This window comes from Mixophyes fleayi, chromosome 5, assembly GCF_038048845.1.
Source record: "Mixophyes fleayi isolate aMixFle1 chromosome 5, aMixFle1.hap1, whole genome shotgun sequence".
NCBI classification, from domain to species: Eukaryota; Metazoa; Chordata; class Amphibia; order Anura; family Limnodynastidae; genus Mixophyes; species Mixophyes fleayi.
In genome coordinates, this window is record NC_134406.1 from 1,144,809 (window position 1) to 1,169,241 (window position 24,433).

The window sequence follows — 24,433 nt, forward strand, 5'->3', positions numbered from 1 at the left end:
TCCCACCATTTTCCCCTTATCACAAGTCTGGTGGAGGAGGGCTCAGTCCTCACAGCGGCTCCCACCTCTCCTGCTCCATATGGGAATCCTCTGCAGAGCGCCAGTCACTCCCACTAATGATGTCACCAGCGCTCTGCACAGATGGCCCAAATCAGGAGTACACTGTCCAGTATCATTGTGCTCAGACTGTCCCTAAGTGTCATTATAAAGGATGAAGCAAACACAAAATATTGAATAACGTCACAGGAAATTGTCAACATTCAACTGTATTATAAATACTCAAAATGTTTTTACCTAGGGTATCAATCAAACAGAGGAGTGTAACTTGTATTTTGGATGCCCTGGTTGTCAGACAGACAATACATTCTATTGGGAAATGGTGGTTTTGTAGTCCCAAAACAACAGCACACCGACACTTGGGGTATCAGAACAATGGCACACTGACAGTTGTGGTCCCAGAACAATGGCACATTGACACTTGGGGTCTCAGAACAATGGCACATTGACACTAGGGGTCCCAGAACAATGGTACACTGACACTTGGTGTCCCAGAACAATGGCACACTGACAATTGGGGTCACAGAACAATGACACACTGACACTTGGTGTCCCAGAACAATGGCACACTGACACTTTGTGTCCCAGAACAATGGCACACTGACACTTGGGGTCCCAGAACAATGGCACACTGACACTTGGGGTCCCAGAACAATGGCACACTGACACTTGGGGTCCCAGAACAATGACACACTGACACTTGGGGTCTCAGAAAAAAGGCACACTGACACTTGGGGTCCCAGAACAATGGTACACTGACACTTGGGGTCCCAGAACAATGACACACTGACACTTGGGGTCTCAGAACAATGACACACTGACACTTGGGGTCTCAGAAAAAAGGCACACTGACACTTGGGGTCCCAGAACAATGGTACACTGACACTTGGGGTCTCAGAAAAAAGGCACACTGACACTTGGGGTCCCAGAACAATGGTACACTGACACTTGGGGTCCCAGAACAATGACACACTGACAATTGGGGTCACAGAACAATGACACACTGACACTTGGTGTCCCAGAACAAAGGCACACTGACACTTGGGGTCCCAGAACAATGGCACACTAACACTTGGGATCCCAGAACAATGACACACTGACACTTGGGGTCCCAGAACAATGACACACTGACACTTGGGGTCTCAGAAAAAAGGCACACTGACACTTGGGGTCCCAGAACAATGACACACTGACAATTGGGGTCACAGAACAATGACACACTTACACTTGGTGTCCCAGAACAAAGGCACACTGACACTTGGGGTCCCAGAACAATGGCACACTAACACTTGGGGTCCCAGAACAAAGGCACACTGACACTTGGGGTCCCAGAACAAAGGCACACTGACACTTGGGGTCCCAGAACAATGGCACACTGACACTTGGGGTCCCAGGACAATGGCACACTGACACTTGGGGTCCCAGAACAATGACACACTGACACTTGGGGTCTCAGAAAAAAGGCACACTGACACTTGGGGTCCCAGAATAATGGTACACTGACACTTGGGGTCCCAGAACAATGACACACTGACACTTGGGGTCTCAGAACAATGACACACTGACACTTGGGGTCTCAGAAAAAAGGCACACTGACACTTGGGGTCCCAGAACAATGGTACACTGACACTTGGGGTCTCAGAAAAAAGGCACACTGACACTTGGGGTCCCAGAACAATGGTACACTGACACTTGGGGTCCCAGAACAATGACACACTGACAATTGGGGTCACAGAACAATGACACACTGACACTTGGTGTCCCAGAACAAAGGCACACTGACACTTGGGGTCCCAGAACAATGGCACACTAACACTTGGGATCCCAGAACAATGACACACTGACACTTGGGGTCCCAGAACAATGACACACTGACACTTGGGGTCTCAGAAAAAAGGCACACTGACACTTGGGGTCCCAGAACAATGACACACTGACAATTGGGGTCACAGAACAATGACACACTTACACTTGGTGTCCCAGAACAAAGGCACACTGACACTTGGGGTCCCAGAACAATGGCACACTAACACTTGGGGTCCCAGAACAAAGGCACACTGACACTTGGGGTCCCAGAACAAAGGCACACTGACACTTGGGGTCCCAGAACAATGGCACACTGACACTTGGGGTCCCAGGACAATGACACACTAACACTTGGGATCCCAGAACAATAACACACTGACACTTGGGGTCCCAGAACAATGACACACTGACACTTGGGGTCTCAGAACAATGACACACTGACACTTGGGGTCTCAGAAAAAAGGCACACTGACACTTGGGATCCCAGAACAATGACACACTGACACTTGGGGTCCCAGAACAATGACACACTGACACTTGGGGTCTCAGAAAAAAGGCACACTGACACTTGGGGTCCCAGAACAATGGTACACTGACACTTGGGGTCCCAGAACAATGACACACTGACAATTGGGGTCACAGAACAATGACACACTTACACTTGGTGTCCCAGAACAAAGGCACACTGACACTTGGGGTCCCAGAACAATGGCACACTAACACTTGGGGTCCCAGAACAAAGGCACACTGACACTTGGGGTCCCAGAACAAAGGCACACTGACACTTGGGGTCCCAGAACAATGGCACACTGACACTTGGGGTCCCAGGACAATGACACACTGACACTTGGGGTCCCAGAACAATGACACACTAACACTTGGGATCCCAGAACAATAACACACTGACACTTGGGGTCCCAGAACAATGACACACTGACACTTGGGGTCTCAGAAAAAAGGCACACTGACACTTGGGGTCCCAGAACAATCACACATTGACACTTGGTGTCCCAGAACAATGGCACACTAACACTTGGGGTCCCAGAACAATGGCACACTGACACCTGGGGTCTCAGAACAATGACACACTGACACTTGGTGTCCCAGAACAATAACATACTGACACTTGGGGTCTCAGAACAATGACACACTGGCACTTGGTGTCCCAGAACAATGACACACTGACACTTGGGGTCTCAGAACAATGACACACTGGCACTTGGTGTCCCAGAACAATGACACACTGACACTTGGGGTCTCAGAACAATGGCACACTGACACTTGGGGTCCCAGAACAATCACACATTGACCCTTGGTGTCCCAGAACAATGACACACTGACACTTGGGGTCTCAGAACAATGGCACACTGACACTTGGGGTCCCAGAACAATCACACATTGACCCTTGGTGTCCCAGAACAATGGCACACTAACACTTGGGGTCCCAGAACAATGGCACACTGACACTTGGGGTCCCAGAACAATCACACATTGACCCTTGGTGTCCCAGAACAATGGCACACTAACACTTGGGGTCCCAGAACAATGACACACTGACACTTGGGGTCTCAGAACAATGGCACACTGACACTTGGGGTCCCAGAACAATCACACATTGACCCTTGGTGTCCCAGAACAATGACACACTGACACTTGGGGTCCCAGAACACTGACACACTGACACTTGTGGTGTCACGGGAACCAGATAATGGGAATTGTCCTGACCTTTGCTCTAGTGACAGTCTGCCCACAGAGAGGTGCGGAGTCTAATGGAGGAGAGGTATTCACCAGGAATTCCCGCGTGGGAACATGGTTTTAGCTCCTCTCAACTGCAGGTCGCGGTCCTCTAGGGGGTGCAGAGCAGATAATTGTTGGAACCTCCGAGCCACTGTAAGGCAGAGGGGAAGTAGTAGTGAGGAGATGAACTGCAGAGAGCTGGAGCACTGAGATCCGCAGAGGTGTATAACTCTGGAACTGGGCCGATGATGAACTATGCCCTGTAGTGATGAAGTATGGGGCTAGTGGTTGGCATTGTGTGACCCATCCGAGGTCGGGTTATTTCTCCTCTGTAACTGGAAATATAATCACACTTTTTGTGCTGTACATGGTAAATCCTTCATGGAGCCTGGGTGCTGTGGGGAACATTACACCTGTCTACATGCAGTGTCCACATTCCCGACTAATGACTGATATTGTTCTTGTATCTCAGGTGAGCGTCAGAGACGGGAGAAATCTCAGCCTATAGCAGAGGTAAGTGCTGCCTGTACCGTCCTAATCCCCCTTACACTGGGGTTATACAGAATGTAATATAGAAGTGTAACATCTGACACGTGTGAGTAAATGGTGGTGTTCTCATCAGACAGTAAATGGTAGTACTTTTATCAGTCAGTAAATGCTGGTACTCTCATCAGTCAGTAAATGCTGGTACTCTCATCAGTCAGTAAATGCTGGTACTCTCATCAGTCAGTAAATGCTGGTACTCTCATCAGACAGTAAATGGTAGTACTTTTATCCGCTAGTAAATACTGACACGCTCATTGTTCAGTGATTGGTGCTTTGGTGGTTCTCATCAGTCAACAAATGACAATGTTTTCATCAGTCAGTAAATGCTGGTACTCTCATCAGTCAGTAAATGCTGGTACTCTCATCAGTCAGTAAATGCTGGTACTCTCATCAGTCACAAAGAAAAAGAGGTTATTTAGAGGTGATGCAGAGCTTACTCATGATTATCAATCAAATAATGATGTGGGATTGTCTAGGACTTCTCAGATTGATATCAAATATAACTTTTATTACTAAACATTAAAAATATCATATATTTAAATATCAGCAAAATATAACTAACAAGTATTTTTGTGCTAGATGAAAAAACAGACAGTATTTAACTTATGTGTAAAATAATACATTAACTTGCACCCCTTGCATTGTAACATGGTTTGTCCCGGAGAACATTTACTCTTTTTTTTGCCTTACTTTCCTTAATGACTCAGGCCCAGTGTCTCTGTTACCCTGATTATACAATGGAATGGCTGGACTAAATTAGCTATTTGGCTGAATACACTAAACAAAGGGTTACAATATAACATCAAGGAATGACACTTCACGCTTGCGTGAAAAAACAATACATTTGACACATTGGGGGGGTATTCAATTGTCGGCGGAAACGCAGAAAATCTCGTGGTCCGCGCACTATTACCGTTACTACGGTAATTTTCTCGCTGGATTTCAGCTCGTGGCTCAGGGAGCTGCGAGCTGAAATCCAGCTAACTATAACCGTAATAACGATGATAGTTTTAACGCGCCGCAGAAACAGGACAATTGAATATGCCCCATTGTATCTGCCACATTACACAATGTGAGTCTGTGATACATTTCCCAATGCTATTATAGCCAGTATATTACTGTGGAGGCACATTGCATATCATTAGAAGTTCTAACCTCATTACCTCTCAGATTACCCGTTGACCTCGCTAATTATCATGGGCTGCCAACTAGTTATCTCAGACATTGTTCTGATTACAAACCAAATCTAAGCTGCACCTCATAAAAATGGACATTTGAGACAAATGGTAACTACATTAGATAACACAAGCAAAATGACTTCTGCTGTTCTGTTATTTTAACACAATATGTGAATATTCTTTATTTTTCTAATACATACAATATTGCAGGTAATAGCAAGGACAAAATGTACCTAATAACATAAAATAATAGTACACATAATACACTGATGCTCTGGTGTATATACGTAGACTGGGCCAAGGATTGAAAAATACATTAAACTGTGAGAAACGGGTGATGAATAAAAAGTCCTCAGTCCAGTAGCACCCCGCTTTATCACAAACATTTCCACTGCATTTCAGCTCTGCCACAAAAGGACCAGCTGACATCAGATCAGTGAATCTCTCGTTAACACCAGTGAGAGTGTTGACAAGGACAAGGCTGGAGATCACTCTGTCATGCTGATTGAGTTAGAATAACAGACTGAAAGCTCTAAAAGGAGGGTGGTGCTTGAAATCATTGTTCTTCCTCTGTTAACCATGGTTATCTGCAAGGAAAGACGTGCAGTCATCATTGCTTTGAACAAAAAGGGCTTCACAGGCATGGATATTGCTGCTAGTAAGATTGCACCTAAATCAACCATTTATCATCAAGAACTTGAAGAAGAGAGATTCAATAGTTGTGAAGAAGGCTTCAGGGCGCCCAAGAACGTCCAGCAAGCACCAGAACCATCTCGTAAAGTTGATTCAGCTGCGGGATTGGGGCACCACCAGTGCAGATCTTGCTCAGGAATGGCAGCAGGAAGGTGTGAGTGCATCTGCATGTACAGTGAGGCAAAGACTTTTGGAGGATGGATTGCTGTCCAGGAGGCCAACAAAGAAGCCACCTCTCTCCAGGAAAAACATCAGGGACAGACTGATATTCTGCAAAAGGTACAGGGATTGGACTGCTGAGGACTGGGGTAAAGTCATTTTCTCAGATTGTTTGGGGCATCTGGAAAAACGCTTGTCTGGAGAAGGAAAGGTGAGTGCTACCATCAGTCCTGTGTCATGCCAACAGTAAAGCATACTGAGACCATTCATGTGTGGGGTTGCTTCTCAGCCAAGGGAGTTGGCTCACTCACAATTTTGCCTAAGAACACAGCCATGAATAAAGAATGGTGTCACTCACCGGACCGTGAGTGCCTCTTCCCGGACATTTAGGAACCGTGGCCGTCCACCATCCTGAGGGTCTGCGCATGCGCAGCCCTTTTCTATACTTCAGTGTATATCCCTTTAACTTAATTGGCAGATCAGGCAACCTCCCTATATTAAGCACCTGTGGTCACCACCACGTTGCCTGATCTTGGAGTCTCATTCCTCATGAGTCTCTGAAGGTGTTCCTGTATTACTCGTGCATTCAGCGCTGCTGATTCCTGTGGTTTCCAAACCACTTCTACTACTGTGGTTCCATACCACTTCTACCATCAACTGTATCATCATGACTGTTTGCTGATTCCTATCCGCTGCCTCCGTGCACTACAGTCTTCTATACCACTTCAACGTTATTGTATATCTTTGGGACTGTTGCTGATTCCTATCCGCTGCCTCCGTGCACTACAGTCTTCTAAACCACTTCAACGTTATTTTATATCATTGTGACTGTTTGCTCATTGCTATCCGCTGCCTCCGTGCACTCCAGCTTTTACCTCACTCACCTGCTTCTCATCAAGTCTGTTTGCTGATTTCTATCCGCTGCCTCCGTGCACTACAGTCTCCTGCTTGCAACTCGCCTGTGTTCAACATCGTGACTGCCAGCTGACTACTATCCGCTGCCTCTGTGCACTACAGTCTCCTGCTTGCAACTCGCCTGTGTTCAACATCGTGACTGCCAGCTGACTACTATCCGCTGCCTCTGTGCACTACAGCCTCCTGCTTGCAACTCGCCCGTGTTCAACATCGTGACTGCCAGCTGATTACTATCCGCTGCCTCTGTGCCCTATAGTCTCATCTCATCTTTGCTGTGACTTCCTCGAGACTGCCGCTTTCATTACCATCTGTTACACTTCGTGATCAACAGCTCCTGCCCTGCGCTGCACTCCTGTTTCCCATCGCTGTTGGTTCCTGTGGTTGCTACTGGTTACCTCCGTGTGCCGCTGAGTCCTGCTGCGGTGGTCCACGCTATCGTCCATCTCCTGCTGATCCACTCTCCACGCCTTCACGTGTTCCACTGGTCTCTACCCTCCTGTCAGCATTGGATTTGTATCTCATCTACTACCCTCTGCTGGATCATCTCCATTCTCCTGGGTCTCCTATGAGTCCAGTTCCACGTGTTGCTGACTCCTGTGGATTCGTGTCCCTGTTGGTCTACTCACCTGTGCGCTGCACCTGCTAGACCGCTGCTTCACCTATCCAGGGACTTCCTATCCAGTCGGCCTCCAGCCGCTCAGGTACCGCTGCAATCCCATCTGACTGCTACTGCTGAACCACGGTATGCATACTTCTCATTGACTGTGCTGTGTATTGCATATCTTGCTGGACTGTGTTTGGTTCTCTCTGGAGTCTGCTATCCGCTGAGTCTATTGCCATCATTGACTGTGTTATCATTGTGCTGGACTACTTCAAGAGACTTTCTAGATTGCAGACCTGATCAGTCATTTACATATATATATATCTATATTGTGCATATTACTGTGGATCGTGTATAAGGTGCCTGTGTATATCCTGTGTTGCAGTCTTCCCCCGTGCACCTCCTCACATATATATTCAGTGGTACAACTTGCTGATGTCAGACCACTGATCCCTGTTTCCGGTATCACCTGTTCCATTATCCTCTCACATAGCAGTGGTACAACTTGCTACCGCAGACCACTGACTACCTGGATACCTCCACTTGGATTCCATTCCTTCACTCAGACAGCGGTACAACTTGCTACCCGCAGACCGCTGACTCTCATCACCTCCTTGTTTCTGTTGGACATTCCTCCTCACTATAGCAGTGGTACAACTTGCTATCGCAGACCACTGACTACCTTCACGTGTCCTTGTCCATACAGTTCCTTGTGTATCATTACCTCATTATTACCAGTGTTGCTAGTCATAGACTTTCCTGAGCATCTCATCGGCCATCATTTCATGTTCCGTGATCACCCAGCTACCAGAGTACCCTATTACCATCTACATTGCTCTGGTAAGCCTACCATCTGGTGATCCCTGGGTAAAGACTCCTAGTGCCCGTGACAGTAAGATCAGGCCATGACAGACCCAGATGTGGAACCTACCGCCAAAGAGATGCTGCAACATCTGGTTAGCCGTGTGGAGCAACAGGATGCCCGCCAACAGCTGTTACTTCAGTGTTATCAGTCATTAACCTCCCAAGGAACATCTGGACAGACTGTGACAGCTACTACTGAAGCTCCTGTGCTTTCCTCCGTTTCCCCATTGCCATCCCAGGTGTCTATAGCTTCCACGCTTCACCTGCCTACTCCGTCAAAGTACGATGGAGACCCCAAAACTTGTAGGGGTTTCCTTAACCAATGTTCAGTCCATTTTGAGCTCCAACCTCAAAATTTTTCTACCCATCGTTCCAGAGTGGCCTATCTTATCTCTTTGTTTTCAGGACAAGCCCTGGCTTGGGCCTCCCCTCTGTGGGAGAGGAACGATCCAATATTACAAGATAGTGCCAAATTCATTTCTACATTCCGAAGTGTGTTCGATGAACCAGGTCGTGTGACCTCCGCTGCTTCCAGCATCCTCCGTCTGCGACAAGGATCTCATACTGTAGGCCAGTACGTCATTCAATTTAGGATCTTAGCCTCTGAACTTCAGTGGAACACTGAAGCCCTAGTTGCCGCCTTCTGGCAGGGGCTTTCCGATAAAATTAAAGATGCACTGACTACCCAAGAGCTTCCTTCGTCACTTGAAGATTTGATCTCTCTATGCCATCGTGTTGATATGAGATTTCGTGAAAGAGAGGCTGAGAAAACGACTTCTGCTAAAGCACCTTTTCGCTCTAACCCTCAATTTCGTCCAGTGTCACCCGCTGTGATTCCCATGGAGATTGGACGTTCCAAGTTATCTTCTGAGGAGAGGAAACGAAGAGTCAAGAATAGACTCTGTATCTATTGTGCTGATTCCACTCATGTCCTCAGCTCCTGCCCTAAGAGATCGGGAAATGCCAGGCCCTAACTAGTTCTGGAGAGGTGAAGTTAGGGTCCCTGGAGTCCTCTCCATCGTCTATGAAATCTAAAGTCTGCGCTTTTGATGTGACTATTTCCTTTGCTACCAAGACCTTTGAGTCACAGGCATTGATTGATTCCGGAGCAGCAGGAAATTTTATTTCCAAATCGTTAGTTAATCAATGGTCTCTACCAATGATTACCTTAAAAACTCCCATTACTGTGACGGCTATCGATGGATCACGTCTCATCAACGGTCTCATCACCCAGAGTACGTCTCCAGTAACCCTTCAGATTGGTGCTCTGCATCATGAAGAGATATCGTTTTTAATTCTTCCTGTTACGACAAGTCCGATTGTCCTAGGCCTTCCATGGCTTCAGTGTCACTCTCCCCAGATTGACTGGCGCACCCCTCAAGTCACGTCTTGGGGGCCTGAATGTCACCATCATTGCCTTTCCCAAGTCATTCCTCTCAAGGTACAGCAAGCTTCCATCTCAGCTATTTCACCGGGACTCCCTCCTCAATATGCTTCATTTACCGATGTTTTTGATAAAGCTCAGTCTGAACGTCTTCCTCCTCATCGTTCTTGGGATTGTCCGATTGATCTTCTTCCTGGCAAGACTCCTCCCAGGGGCCGGGTCTATCCACTCTCGTTACCTGAAACTCAAGCTACATCTGAATATATACGGGAGAACCTCCAGCGTGGGTTCATTCGACCTTCCACCTCGCCCGCTGGAGCTGGGTTCTTCTTTGTCAAAAAGAAGGATGGATCATTACGCCCTTGTATAGATTTTCGTGGACTCAATGCCATTACTATCAAGAATCGGTATCCCATTCCGTTGATCACTGAGCTATTTGACCGCATCAAGGGAGCCCGTATTTTTACTAAGTTGGATCTTCGTGGTGCCTACAATTTAATCAGAATCCGTTCCGGTGACGAATGGAAGACGGCGTTTAACACCAGAGACGGGCATTACGAATATCTGGTAATGCCTTTCGGGCTATGTAATGCCCCCGCTGTTTTTCAGGGCTTCATCAATGAGATTTTTCGGGACTTATTATATGTATGTGTCGTCGTCTACCTGGACGACATATTGATTTTTTCACAGGACCTGCCTTCTCACCACCAACATGTGGCAGAAGTCCTCTCCAGGCTACGGAAAAATTCATTGTTCTGTAAATTAGAAAAATGTTCATTCGAATTACCCCAGATTCCATTCTTGGGGTATATTGTTTCCGGAGTTGGTCTGAAGATGGATCCTGACAAAGTAAATGCTGTACTACATTGGCCCCAGCCAACTACTCTTCGTGCCATCCAGCGTTTTTTAGGTTTTGCCAATTACTATAGACGCTTCATTCAAGACTTTTCTTCCATTGCATCTCCTATTGTGGCCCTGACTCGAAAAGGGGCTAATCCTAAGCAATGGTCTACTGAGGCTATTCAAGCCTTTCAAACATTAAAAGAGTCCTTCTCTTCGGCTCCAATCCTTCGTCAGCCTGATGTGACACTCCCCTTTTTTCTAGAAGTAGATGCCTCTAATGTGGGCTTAGGAGCTATTCTCTCCCAACGCTCGGAACAGCAAAAATTCCACCCTTGTGCCTTCTATTCTCGGGGTCTCCTACCCGCAGAGAAGAATTATACCATCGGAGACAAGGAATTACTGGCTATCAAAGCCGCATTAGAGGAATGGAGATACTTGTTGGAGGGAGCTCGCCATCCGGTGACGATCTTCACGGATCATAAGAACTTGTCATATCTCCAGTCTGCCCAATGCTTGAACCCTCGTCAAGCAAGATGGTCTCTTTTCTTTTCCCGTTTTGAATTAATAATTACCTTCAAACCAGCTGCCAAGAACAAAAAAGCTGATGCCTTATCTAGAGCCTTTGTTACGTCCTCTGATATAGAAGAGGTTTCCAACCATACCATTCTAGACCCCAAATGTATCTCACTGGCTGCTTCATCCACCAAAACGCTACCATTTGGGAAGACTCTCGTGCCTCCTACTCTAAGGAGGAAAATCCTTTCGTGGTTCCATGCCTCTCGTTTTTCTGGACACGCCGGTGAACACAAGACTTTTGAGATCCTCTCTCGAAGTTACTGGTGGCCTTCAATGAGGAGAGACGTCAAAGAGTTCATTGCTTCCTGTGAATTATGTTCGCAATTCAAATCCTCCCGCAGAACCCCAGCAGGGTTGCTGCGACCACTACCCATTCCGTCCAAACCATGGACCCATATTAGTATGGATTTCGTTACTGACTTACCACCTAGTAAGAACCATAACACTATTTGGGTGGTAGTGGACAGATTTTCGAAGATGGCTCATTTCATCCCTCTGTCTGGTTTGCCTTCCTCGTCTATCCTGGCTGAACATTTCATTAAAGAGATCTTCCGTATCCATGGATGTCCATCTGAGATTGTGTCTGATAGAGGAGTACAATTCGTGTCCAGATTCTGGCGAGCCCTTTGTAAAACCTTGGGCATACGATTAGCACTCTCATCTTCTTACCATCCACAATCCAATGGACAAACCGAACGTGTCAATCAAGATCTTGAGACTTTTATAAGGATATTTTCATCAGCCAATCAAGACAACTGGGTAGAGTTACTCCCTTGGGCTGAGTTCGCCCATAACAACATGTACCATGAGTCATCATCCAAAACTCCATTCTTTGTGGTCTACGGTCACCATCCGTCTTTTCCGGAATTTCCTGCCCTCCCGCCCACCCAAGTTCCTGCGGTGGAAACTGTTTGTCAGACCTTTAAAAATATCTGGTCTCAGGTCAGAACCTGTTTAAAGAAGACATCTGTCAAATATAAATCTTTCGCTGATAAGAAGAGGCGGGCTATTCCACCACTAAAAATTGGAGATCGTGTCTGGTTATCCACAAAAAATATTCGTTTGAAGGTTCCATCCATGAAATTCGCCCCTCGTTTTATTGGTCCATATAGGATCATTCAAGTTATCAATCCAGTATGTGTGAAACTCCTTCTTCCTAAGAGTCTTCGGATTTCTAATGCCTTCCATGTATCTTTGCTCAAACCTCTTATTATCAACCGTTTTTCAACTCCTCCCTCAGCTCCGCAGCCAGTTCAAGTCCATCAGGAGGAGGATTTTGAGATTACCGAGGTACTAGATGCAAAAATTTCGCGAGGAGTCCTCCACTTCCTCGTTCATTGGAAGGGCTTTGGTCCTGAGGAGCGCTCTTGGATCAAAGCTGAAGATCTTAATGCTCCTGCCCTTTTGAAGAAGTTTTACTCCAAAAATCCGGACAAGCCCGGTTCCAGGCGTTCTGTGCCCACCTTTAAAAGGGGGGGTACTGTCACTCACCGGACCGTGAGTGCCTCTTCCCGGACATTTAGGAACCGTGGCCGTCCACCATCCTGAGGGTCTGCGCATGCGCAGCCCTTTTCTATACTTCAGTGTATATCCCTTTAACTTAATTGGCAGATCAGGCAACCTCCCTATATTAAGCACCTGTGGTCACCACCACGTTGCCTGATCTTGGAGTCTCATTCCTCATGAGTCTCTGAAGGTGTTCCTGTATTACTCGTGCATTCAGCGCTGCTGATTCCTGTGGTTTCCAAACCACTTCTACTACTGTGGTTCCATACCACTTCTACCATCAACTGTATCATCATGACTGTTTGCTGATTCCTATCCGCTGCCTCCGTGCACTACAGTCTTCTATACCACTTCAACGTTATTGTATATCTTTGGGACTGTTGCTGATTCCTATCCGCTGCCTCCGTGCACTACAGTCTTCTAAACCACTTCAACGTTATTTTATATCATTGTGACTGTTTGCTCATTGCTATCCGCTGCCTCCGTGCACTCCAGCTTTTACCTCACTCACCTGCTTCTCATCAAGTCTGTTTGCTGATTTCTATCCACTGCCTCCGTGCACTACAGTCTCCTGCTTGCAACTCGCCTGTGTTCAACATCGTGACTGCCAGCTGACTACTATCCGCTGCCTCTGTGCACTACAGTCTCCTGCTTGCAACTCGCCTGTGTTCAACATCGTGACTGCCAGCTGACTACTATCCGCTGCCTCTGTGCACTACAGCCTCCTGCTTGCAACTCGCCCGTGTTCAACATCGTGACTGCCAGCTGATTACTATCCGCTGCCTCTGTGCCCTATAGTCTCATCTCATCTTTGCTGTGACTTCCTCGAGACTGCCGCTTTCATTACCATCTGTTACACTTCGTGATCAACAGCTCCTGCCCTGCGCTGCACTCCTGTTTCCCATCGCTGTTGGTTCCTGTGGTTGCTACTGGTTACCTCCGTGTGCCGCTGAGTCCTGCTGCGGTGGTCCACGCTATCGTCCATCTCCTGCTGATCCACTCTCCACGCCTTCACGTGTTCCACTGGTCTCTACCCTCCTGTCAGCATTGGATTTGTATCTCATCTACTACCCTCTGCTGGATCATCTCCATTCTCCTGGGTCTCCTATGAGTCCAGTTCCACGTGTTGCTGACTCCTGTGGATTCGTGTCCCTGTTGGTCTACTCACCTGTGCGCTGCACCTGCTAGACCGCTGCTTCACCTATCCAGGGACTTCCTATCCAGTCGGCCTCCAGCCGCTCAGGTACCGCTGCAATCCCATCTGACTGCTACTGCTGAACCAAGGTATGCATACTTCTCATTGACTGTGCTGTGTATTGCATATCTTGCTGGACTGTGTTTGGTTCTCTCTGGAGTCTGCTATCCGCTGAGTCTATTGCCATCATTGACTGTGTTATCATTGTGCTGGACTACTTCAAGAGACTTTCTAGATTGCAGACCTGATCAGTCATTTACATATATATATATCTATATTGTGCATATTACTGTGGATCGTGTATAAGGTGCCTGTGTATATCCTGTGTTGCAGTCTTCCCCCGTGCACCTCCTCACATATATATTCAGTGGTACAACTTGCTGATGTCAGACCACTGATCCCTGTTTCCGGTATCACCTGTTCCATTATCCTCTCACATAGCAGTGGTACAACTTGCTACCGCAGACCACTGACTACCTGGATACCTCCACTTGGATTCCATTCCTTCACTCAGACAGCGGTACAACTTGCTACCCGCAGACCGCTGACTCTCATCACCTCCTTGTTTCTGTTGGACATTCCTCCTCACTATAGCAGTGGTACAACTTGCTATCGCAGACCACTGACTACCTTCACGTGTCCTTGTCCATACAGTTCCTTGTGTATCATTACCTCATTATTACCAGTGTTGCTAGTCATAGACTTTCCTGAGCATCTCATCGGCCATCATTTCATGTTCCGTGATCACCCAGCTACCAGAGTACCCTATTACCATCTACATTGCTCTGGTAAGCCTACCATCTGGTGATCCCTGGGTAAAGACTCCTAGTGCCCGTGACAAATGGTACCAAAACATCCTCCAAGAGCAACTTCTCCCAACCATCCAAGAATAGTTTGGTGATGAACAATGCCTTTCCAGCATGATGGAGCACCTTGCCATAAGGCAACTAAGTGGAAAATAAGTGGCTCAGGGATCAAAACATCAAAATTTTGGGTCCATGTCCAGGAAACTCCCCAGACCTTAATCCCATTGAGAACTTTAGGTCAATCCTCAAGAGTCGGGTGGACAAACAAAAACCCACAAATTCTGACAAACTCCAAGCATTGATTAGACAAAAATGGGCGGCCATCAGTCAGTATGTGGCCTAGAAGTTGATTGACAGCATGCCAGGGCCAATTGCAGAGGTCTTCAAAAAGAAGGGTCAACACTGCAAGTATTGACTCTTTGCATAAACGTAATGTAATTGTCAATAAAAGCCTTTGACACTTATGAAATGCTTGTAATGTTACTTCAGTATACCATAGCATAATCTGACAAAAAGGTCTAAAAACACTGAAGCAGCAAACTGTGTGAAAACTACAGATGAGCGCACTCGGATTTCGTAAATCCGAGCCCACCCGAACGTTTCCGATCCGAGTCGGATCCCAGACAGATCCGGGTATTGGCGCCAAATGAAAACTTGAAACCGAGGCTCGGAGTCATAATCCCGCTGTCGGATCTCGCGATACTCGGATCCTATAAATTCCCCGCTAGTCGCCGCCATCTTCACTCGGGCATTGATCAGGGTAGAGGGAGGGTGTGTTAGGTGGTCCTCTGTCCTGGTAGATCTCGTGCTGTGCTGTTTAGTTCTGTGCTGTGCTGTGCTGTGCTGTGTTCTGCAGTATCAGTCCAGTGGTGCTGTGTGCTGTGCTCTGTCAATTTTGAGTTCAGTGGTGCTGCTGGGTCCTGTGCTGTGTCCTGTTCAGTCCAGTGGTGCTGTGTCCTGTGCTCTGTGCTTCTAAGGGCATAGTTATTTCCCCATTATTCCCAAGTGTTTAAAAAAAAATTAAAAAATTATAAAAAAAAAAAACAAAATTAAAAAAAAAAGTAATTATAACAAAATTTGCAAAACCAATCCAGCAGTATAAGTCCATTGGTACTGCAATATTACCAAGTTCACACATTCTGCAGTATCTTGTGCTACATATAATGGAGACCAAAAATTTGGAGGATAAAGTAGGGAAAGATCAAGACCCACTTTCTCCTAATGCTGAAGCTGCTGCCACTAGTCATGACATAGATAATGAAATGCCATCAACGTCATCTGGCAAGCCCGATGCCCAATCTCCTAGTACAGGACATGTAAAATCCAAAAAGCCCAAGTTCTCAAAAAGTAGCAAAAAGAGAAACTTAAAATCATCTGCGGAGAAACGTAAAGTTGCCAATATGCCATTTACGACACGGAGTGGCAAGGAACAGCTTAGGCCCTGGCCCGTGTTCATGACTAGTGGTTCAGCTTCACCCAAGGATCTTAGCCCTCCTCCTCCTCCCCCCCCTCCCCCTACAAAAAATTGAAGAGAGTTATGCTATCAGCAACAAAACAGCAAACAACTCTGCCTTCTAAAGAGAAATTATCACAAATCCCCAAGGCGAGTCCAAGGGTGTTGGTGGTTGTCAAGCCTGACCTTCCCATCACTGTATGGGAAGAGGTGGCTCGGGAGGAGGCTATTGATGATGTAGCTGGCGCTGTGGAGGAACTTGATGATGAGGATGGTGATGTGGTTATTGAAAATGAGGCACCAGGGGGGGAAACAGCTGATGTCCATGGGATGAAAAAGCCCATCGTCATGCCTGGTCAGAAGACCAAAAAATGCACCTCTTCGGTCTGGAGTTATTTTTATCCAAATCCGGACAACCAATGTATGGCCATATGTAGCTTATGTAAAGCTCAAATAAGCAGGGGTAAGGATCTTGCCCACCTAGGGACATCCTCCCTTATACGTCACCTGAATAACCTTCATAGTTCAGTGGTTAGTTCAGGAACTGGGGCTAGGACCGTCATCGGTACAGGGACACCTAAATCCCCTGGTCCAGTTGGATACACACCAGCAACACCCTCCTCGTCAACTTCCTCCATGATCTCCATCAGATTCAGTCCTGCAGCCCAAGTCAGCAGCCAGACTGAGCCCTCTTCAATACGGGATTCATCCGAGGAATCCTGCAGCGGTACGCCTACTACTGCCACTGCTGCTGTTGCTGCTGTTAGTCGGTCATCTTCCCAGAGGGGAAGTCGTAAGACCGCTAAGTCTTTCACAAAACAATTGACCGTCCAACAGTCGTTTGCCATGACCACAAAATACGATAGTAGTCACCCTATTGCAAAGCTTATAACTGCGGCTGTAACTGCAATGTTGGTGTTAGACGTGCGCCCGGTGTCCGCCATCAGTGGAGTGGGATTTAGAGGGTTGATGGAGGTATTGTGTCCCCGGTACCAAATCCCGTCAAGATTCCACTTCACTAGGCAGGCGATACCAAAAATGTACAGAGAAGTACGATCAAGTGTCCTCAGTGCTCTAAAAAATGCGGTTGTACCCACTGTCCACTTAACCACGGACATGTGGACAAGTGGTTCTGGGCAAACGAAGGACTATATAACTGTGACAGCCCACTGGGTAGATGCATCCCCTTCCACAGCAACAGCAACAGCTGCATCAGTAGCAGCATCTACAAAATGGCTGCTCGTGCAAAGGCAGGCAACATTGTGTATTACAGGCTTTAATAAGAAGCACAACACTGACAACATATTAGAGAAACTGAGGGAAATTATCTCCCAGTGGCTTACCCCACTTAGACTCTCATGGGGATTTGTGGTGTCAGACAATGCCAGTAACATTGTGCGGGCATTAAATATGGGCAATTTCCAGCACGTCCCATGTTTTGCCCACACCATTAATTTGGTGGTGCAGCATTACCTCAAGAGTGACAGGGGTGTGCAGGAGATGCTTTCGGTGGCGCGCAAAATTGCTGGACACTTTCGGCATTCAGCAGTGCCTACCGCAGACTAGAGGCACATCAAAAAACCATGAACCTGCCCTGCCATCACCTCAAACAAGAGGTTGTGACGCGCTGGAACTCCACCCTCTATATGCTGCAGAGGATGGAGGAGCAGCAAAAGGCCATTCAGGCCTACACAGCCACCTACGACATAGGCAAAGGAGTGGGGATGTGCCTGAGTCAAGCGCAGTGGAGACTGATTTCCGTGTTGTGCAAGATTCTCCAGCCGTTTGAACTTGCCACACGAGAAGTCAGTTCCGACACTGCCAGCTTGAGTCAGGTCATTCCCCTGATCAGGCTGTTGCAGAAGCAGCTGGAGAAAGTGAGGGAGGAGCTGGTAAACCATTGCGATTACACCAAGCATGTAGCTCTTGTGGATGTAGCCCTTCGTACGCTTTGCCAGGATCAGAGGGTGGTCACTCTTTTAAAGTCAGAGGAATACATTCTGGCCACCGTGCTTGATCCTCGGTTTAAAGCGTATGTTGTGTCTCTGTTTCCGGCGGACACAAGTCTACAGCGGTGCAAAGACCTGCTGGTCAGGAGATTGTCCTCTGAAGAGGACCGTGACATGCCAACAGCTCCACCCTCATTTTCTTCCACATCTATGGCTGCGAGGAAAAAGCTCAGTTTTCCTAAAAGAGCCGCTGGCGGGGATGCTGATAACATCTGGTCCAGACTGAAGGACCTGCCAACCATTGCAGACATGTCTACTGTCGCTGCATTGGATGCTGTCACAATTGAAAAAATGGTGGAGGATTATTTTGCTGACACCATCCAAATAGACATGTCAGACAGTCCATATTGTTACTGGCAGGAAAAAAAGGCAGTTTGGAAGCCCCTGTACAAACTGGCTCTATTTTACCTGAGTTGTCCCCCCTCCAGTGTGTACTCGGAAAGAGTTTTTAGTGCAGCGGGGAAAATGGTCAGTGAGCGGCGAAGGAGGTTGCTTCCTCACAACGTTAAACAAATGATGTTTATAAAAATGAATAATCAATTCCTCAATGAAGTACAGCACTGCCCTCCAGATACTACAGAGGGACCTGTGGTTGTGGAGTCCAGCGGGGACGAATTGATAATGTGTGAGGAGGAGGAAGTACACACTGTAGGGGGAGAGGAATCAGAGGTTGAGGATGAGGACGACATCTTTCCTCAGTAGAGCCTGTTTAGTTTGTACAGGGAGAGATGAATTGTTTTTTTTTAGTGTGGGGGCCCAAACAAACCAATCATTTCAGACACAGTTGTTTGGTAGGCCCTGTCGCTGAAATGATTGGTTTGTTAAAGTGTGCATGTCCTATTTCAACAACATAAGGGTGGGTGTGAGGGCCCAAGGACAATTCCATCTTGCAACTCTTTTTTTGGCATTATGTGACCATTCAACAGCCGTTTGCCATGTTCAAAAAGTAAAAGAAAATGTCAACAAATTCAAAAAATTAAATCAAAAGTTAAATGCCCTGTCATTATTTAAAACAAGAGGTATTGACGTGCTAGAATTAGTGTAGTGTTAATATGTTATAAACACTACACTTGGAACTTGGAGGAGGTATTGTGGCCCCGGTACCAAATTTAGTACCGGGGCCACCCCACTACGCAGTCCAGATACTTGTTTGGTGGAATTCTGACCAGTTGAGGGTGTATTTATTATATTGTGGCCCCGCTATCAAATTGGGTACCGGGGCCACCCCACTATGCAGTCCAGATACTTGTTTGGTGGAATTCTGACCAGTTGAGGGTGTATTTATTATATTGTGGCCCCGGTATCAAATTGGCTACCGGGGCCACCCCACTACGCAGTCCAGATACTTGTTTGGTGGAATTCTGACCAGTTGAGGGTGTATTTATTATATTGTGGCCCCGGTATCAAATTGGGTACCGGGGCCACCCCACTACGCAGTCCAGATACTTGTTTGGTGGAATTCTGACCAGTTGAGGGTGTATTAATTATATTGTGGCCCTGGTATCAAATTGGGTACCGGGGCCACCCCACTACGCAGTCCAGAATTTTTTTGGGGGGAATTCAGACCCGTAGAGGGTTTTTTATTAATTATATTATGGTGACCACTCCTCTACGCAGTCCAAAAACATTTTTTGGTGCGAATCATACAAGTTCAGGGTTTTTAAATTATATTATGGTGACCACTCCTCTACGCAGTCCAGGTACATTTTTTGGTGCGATTAAGACCAGTTGATGGTTTTCTTATTATATTGTGGTGACCACTCCTCTACGCAGTCCAGGTACATTTTTTGGTGCGATTCAGACCAGTTGATGGTTTTCTTATTATATTGTGGTGACCACTCCTCTACGCAGTCCAGGTACATTTTTTGGTGCGATTAAGACCAGTTGATGGTTTTCTTATTATATTGTGGGGACCACTCCACTACGCAGTGCAGAAAGATACCTTGTTGCAACGTTTTGGACTAATAACAATATTGTGAGGTGTTCAGAATACACTGTAAATTAGTGGAAATGATTGTTATTGAATGTTATTGAGGTTAATAATAGCGTAGGAGGGAAAATAAGCCCAAAAACTTGATTTTTGAACTTTTTATGCTTTTTTCAAAAAAAATCAGAATACAAAACCTTAAATCCGAACCAAAACCTTTCGGCAGGTGTTTTGCGAAACAAATCCGAACCCAAAACCTCAAGAAAATCCGAATCCAAAACACAAAACACGAAACACCAAAAGTCGCCGGTGCACATCCCTAGTGAAAACCAATACTTGTGTCATTCTCAGAACTTTTGGACATGACTGTAGTGCAAATCTCGTAGGACATGAGAAGAAGGAGGATTCATGGATGTAGTGGGGGCTGTGAGAAAGTGGGTTTACGGCCCTGGAGAGGCGAAGACATTATATCCAAAATGGTGCGTTTGGCAAAATGAGGGAATGTTTTCTATGATGGTGCAAACCAGTAAAGACTGATGAGCTCCCTATGGAAAGCGGGAAATCTATAGGCATCCACCAGACTATCGTCCAATTTACTATAAAGATAATCTATTACCGCTTATCACAGTGATAGAAAATCTATCTATACTGCACGAAAAACCTCATAAACAAAGCGCAAGTGTATGTCACAATACGGATTTGAGAAGCAGCGACTTACGCTCGGAGAGACAGAGCTGACGAGGGAGGGGGCGTGAGAGCACAGCCTGTGTACAGTCAGGCCCGGCGCTCCCATTAGGCAAGGTTAGGCACTTGCCTAGGGCGCCGGGCTCTGGTGGGCGCCAGAAGAATGTAAATTACTTTAAAACTGTGCGGCGACCACTGACCATACCTGTCACAGCCGCCGCACAGCATTCAGATGCACGGGGGAGGGGGGAGAGGCTATTGCTCACCACCGCCGCCTCTCTGCTCCGTCTCCTCCCCTCCGCCCACTAGTGTCAGTGAGTGGAGGGGAGGAGACGGAGCAGAGAGGCGGCGGTGGTGAGCAATAGCCTCGCCGATTTTTGCGGGGGGGGTGGGGGGGGCGCCAATTTTTATAAAATGCCTAGGGCGCCATGGACCCTAGCACCGACCCTGTGTACAGTAAGGGTCAGGAGCCACGTCACTGCCAGCTTCAGCTCAGATATCGGTAAATAGATCCCATAGATACAGACACACACACTCATCTTGAGTGTGAGTATATACTGCAGTGAGATATATTAGTGAGTGAGGGTGCAGAATGCAGCCTGAAATATGAGTGTGAGTAAACTGCAGCCTGGTATGTGAGTGTGAAGAGACTACAATCTAGTATATGTGTGTGAGTAGAGACTGCAGTCTGATATGCGACTGTGAGTAGAGACTGAAGCTTAGTATATGAGTCTGAGTAGAGACTGCAGCCTAGTATATAAGTAAGTGCGAGTAGAGACTGCAGCCTGATATGTGAGCGTGAGTAGAGACTGCAGCCTAGTATAGGAGTGTGAGTAGAGACTGCAGTCTGGTATGTGAGCATGAGTAGAGTCTGCAGCCTAGTATATAAGTGAGCGTGAGTAGAGACTGCAGACTAGTATATGAGTGTGAGTAGAGACTGCAGCCTGGTATATAAATGAGCGTGAGTAGAGATTGTAGCCTGGTATATATGTGAGTGTGAGAAGAGACTGCAGACTAGTATATGAGTGTGAGTAGAGACTGCAGCCTGGTATATAAATGAGCGTGAGTAGAGACTGCAGACTAGTATATGAGTGTGAGTAGAGACTGCAGCCTGGTATATATGTGAGTGTGAGAAGAGACTGCAGCCTGGTATATATGTAAATGTGTGAGAAGAGACTGCAGCCTGGTATATATGTGAGTATGAGTAGAGACTGCAGCCTGGTATATAAATGAGTGTGAGTAGAGACTGCAGCCTGGTATATAAGTGATTGTGAGTAGAGACTGCAGCCTGGTATATAAGTGAGTGTGAGTAGAGACTGCAGCCTGGTATATAAGTGAGTGTGAGTAGAGACTGCAGCCTGGTATATAAGTGAGTGTGAGTAGAGACTGCAGCCTGGTATATAAGTGAGTATGAGTAGAGACTGCAGCCTGGTATATATGTGAGTGTGAGTAGAGACTGTAGCCTGGTATATATGTGAGTGTGAGTAGAGACTGTAGCCTGGTATATAAGTGAGTGTGAGTAGAGACTGCAGCCTGGTATATATGTGATTGTGAGTAGAGACTGCAGCCTGGTATATATGTAAATGTGTGAGAAGAGACTGCAGCCTGGTATATATGTGAGTATGAGTAGAGACTGCAGCCTGGTATATAAATGAGTGTGAGTAGAGACTGCAGCCTGGTATATAAGTGATTGTGAGTAGAGACTGCAGCCTGGTATATAAGTGAGTGTGAGTAGAGACTGCAGCCTGGTATATAAGTGAGTGTGAGTAGAGACTGCAGCCTGGTATATAAGTGAGTGTGAGTAGAGACTGCAGCCTGGTATATATGTGAGCGTGAGTAGAGACTGTAGCCTGGTATATATGTGAGTGTGAGTAGAGACTGCAGCCTGGTATATATGTGAGTATGAGTAGAGACTGCAGCCTGGTATATAAATGAGTGTGAGTAGAGACTGCAGCCTGGTATATATGTGAGTGTGAGTAGAGACTGCAGCCTGGTATATATGTGAGTATGAGTAGAGACTGCAGCCTGGTATATATGTGAGTATGAGTAGAGACTGCAGCCTGGTATATATGTGAGTGTGAGTAGAGACTGCAGCCTGGTATATATGTGAGTGTGAGTAGAGACTGCAGCCTGGTATATATGTGAGTGTGAGTAGAGACTGCAGCCTGGTATATAAGTGAGTATGAGTAGAGACTGTAGCCTGGTATATAAATGAGTGTGAGTAGAGAGTGCAGCCTGGTATATATGTGAGTGTGAGTCTGGTATGTGGGGGGTGACGGCATGGAGTGCCCTGTCTGTGTTGGCACAGAACAGATGGATGGTTGTTGCTTGGGGACACATTGTAACTCTGGGCAGTGGATGAAGGGACAGAGGACAATAGACGCTATTTATTGATGTGAAATCTTGGACCTAATAAATGGGCAGAAAACAAGGACTCTCCAGTGTTCAGGGCCCATCCGGAGTCAAGTGCCTCTCGCTTATTAACCCTCTGTGAACATTGGCTCTCCGGATCTCTAATGAATGAACTTACTCTGTGTGTGATATTTTATACAGCGATGTGAGAGACAGAGATGACGGGGTGTCCATCACTTCTGTGCTTCCTCCAATGGCAGAATAAGGGTATCAGGATGGCAGCTGTTGCACTAAAAAGTGGATCGCGTGCCCCAATAACCTCTATATAACAGAGACTTCAGCTTCTGGTCACTACCTCTCCACTGCACCTCCTTTAGTGGCTCTAAACCTGCTAGTTGCACCCACACTAATGGGCACAGGTATCAGCCTGTGCTGATACCACTTGTACCCTAGTAGCTGTGCTGAGAGTTGTAGTGTTATTTCTTACTGTACTGTACTGTTACACCAAGTACTGTCTTGTTGTTTGCCCTCTGTACGGCGCTGCGGACCTCATATGGCGCCCTATAAATAAAGGATCATAATGCTAATAATAATAATAATTACCTCCAACTCAAACATTTTATCAGTACCTCTTGAAAGTCACCATCTCCGGGCCTTCATGGAGGTACAGACCCTACATAGACGTGTTATATTTATAATATCCACCAAAGACTAAACACCACATAAATAATCACACATAACAAAACACAGAACATTGTATCACTCGGATGAGCACTTACCGGACGTACGGAGGATGGGAAGGAGATGCTACAGAATGAGGTTTAGGTGGTATCACAGTATCTCACCCTGTCCATGTCATAACCGCAGTACCTGGCCCTTTACTGGCGACGACGCAAATCCAGACAGAAGAGAAAAAAATCATCAGAGCAATATCAACAACTTACATCAGTGCTACAATGTATTTATGGTAACATAAACTCTCCAATATACCTGACAGCAGACATAAGACATCTAGACATTTATCAAAGAATGGAAAGCTTCTCCCTACATGCTAATGGGGTGTCGCCAGCTCTCACTTGTGAAACAGGAGATTGTTTATCAGATATCACAGCAGGGTTCTCCCACCACAATGCCTGCTCTGA

At 46.6% G+C, this 24,433-nt stretch overlaps 1 protein-coding gene across 2 annotated transcripts in view; it reads right to left on the minus strand.

The window, feature by feature from the left end:
• Positions 1-24,162, minus strand: part of LOC142157997 (alanine aminotransferase 2-like) — a 93,686-nt gene extending 69,524 nt beyond the window's left edge. For both annotated transcript variants that reach the window (XM_075211509.1, XM_075211512.1), the window contains exon 1: positions 24,071-24,162. The gene's annotated coding sequence lies outside the window, so the exon portion shown is untranslated. The remainder of the gene's footprint in view (positions 1-24,070) is intronic.
• Between the last annotated feature and the right edge of the window lie 271 nt (positions 24,163-24,433).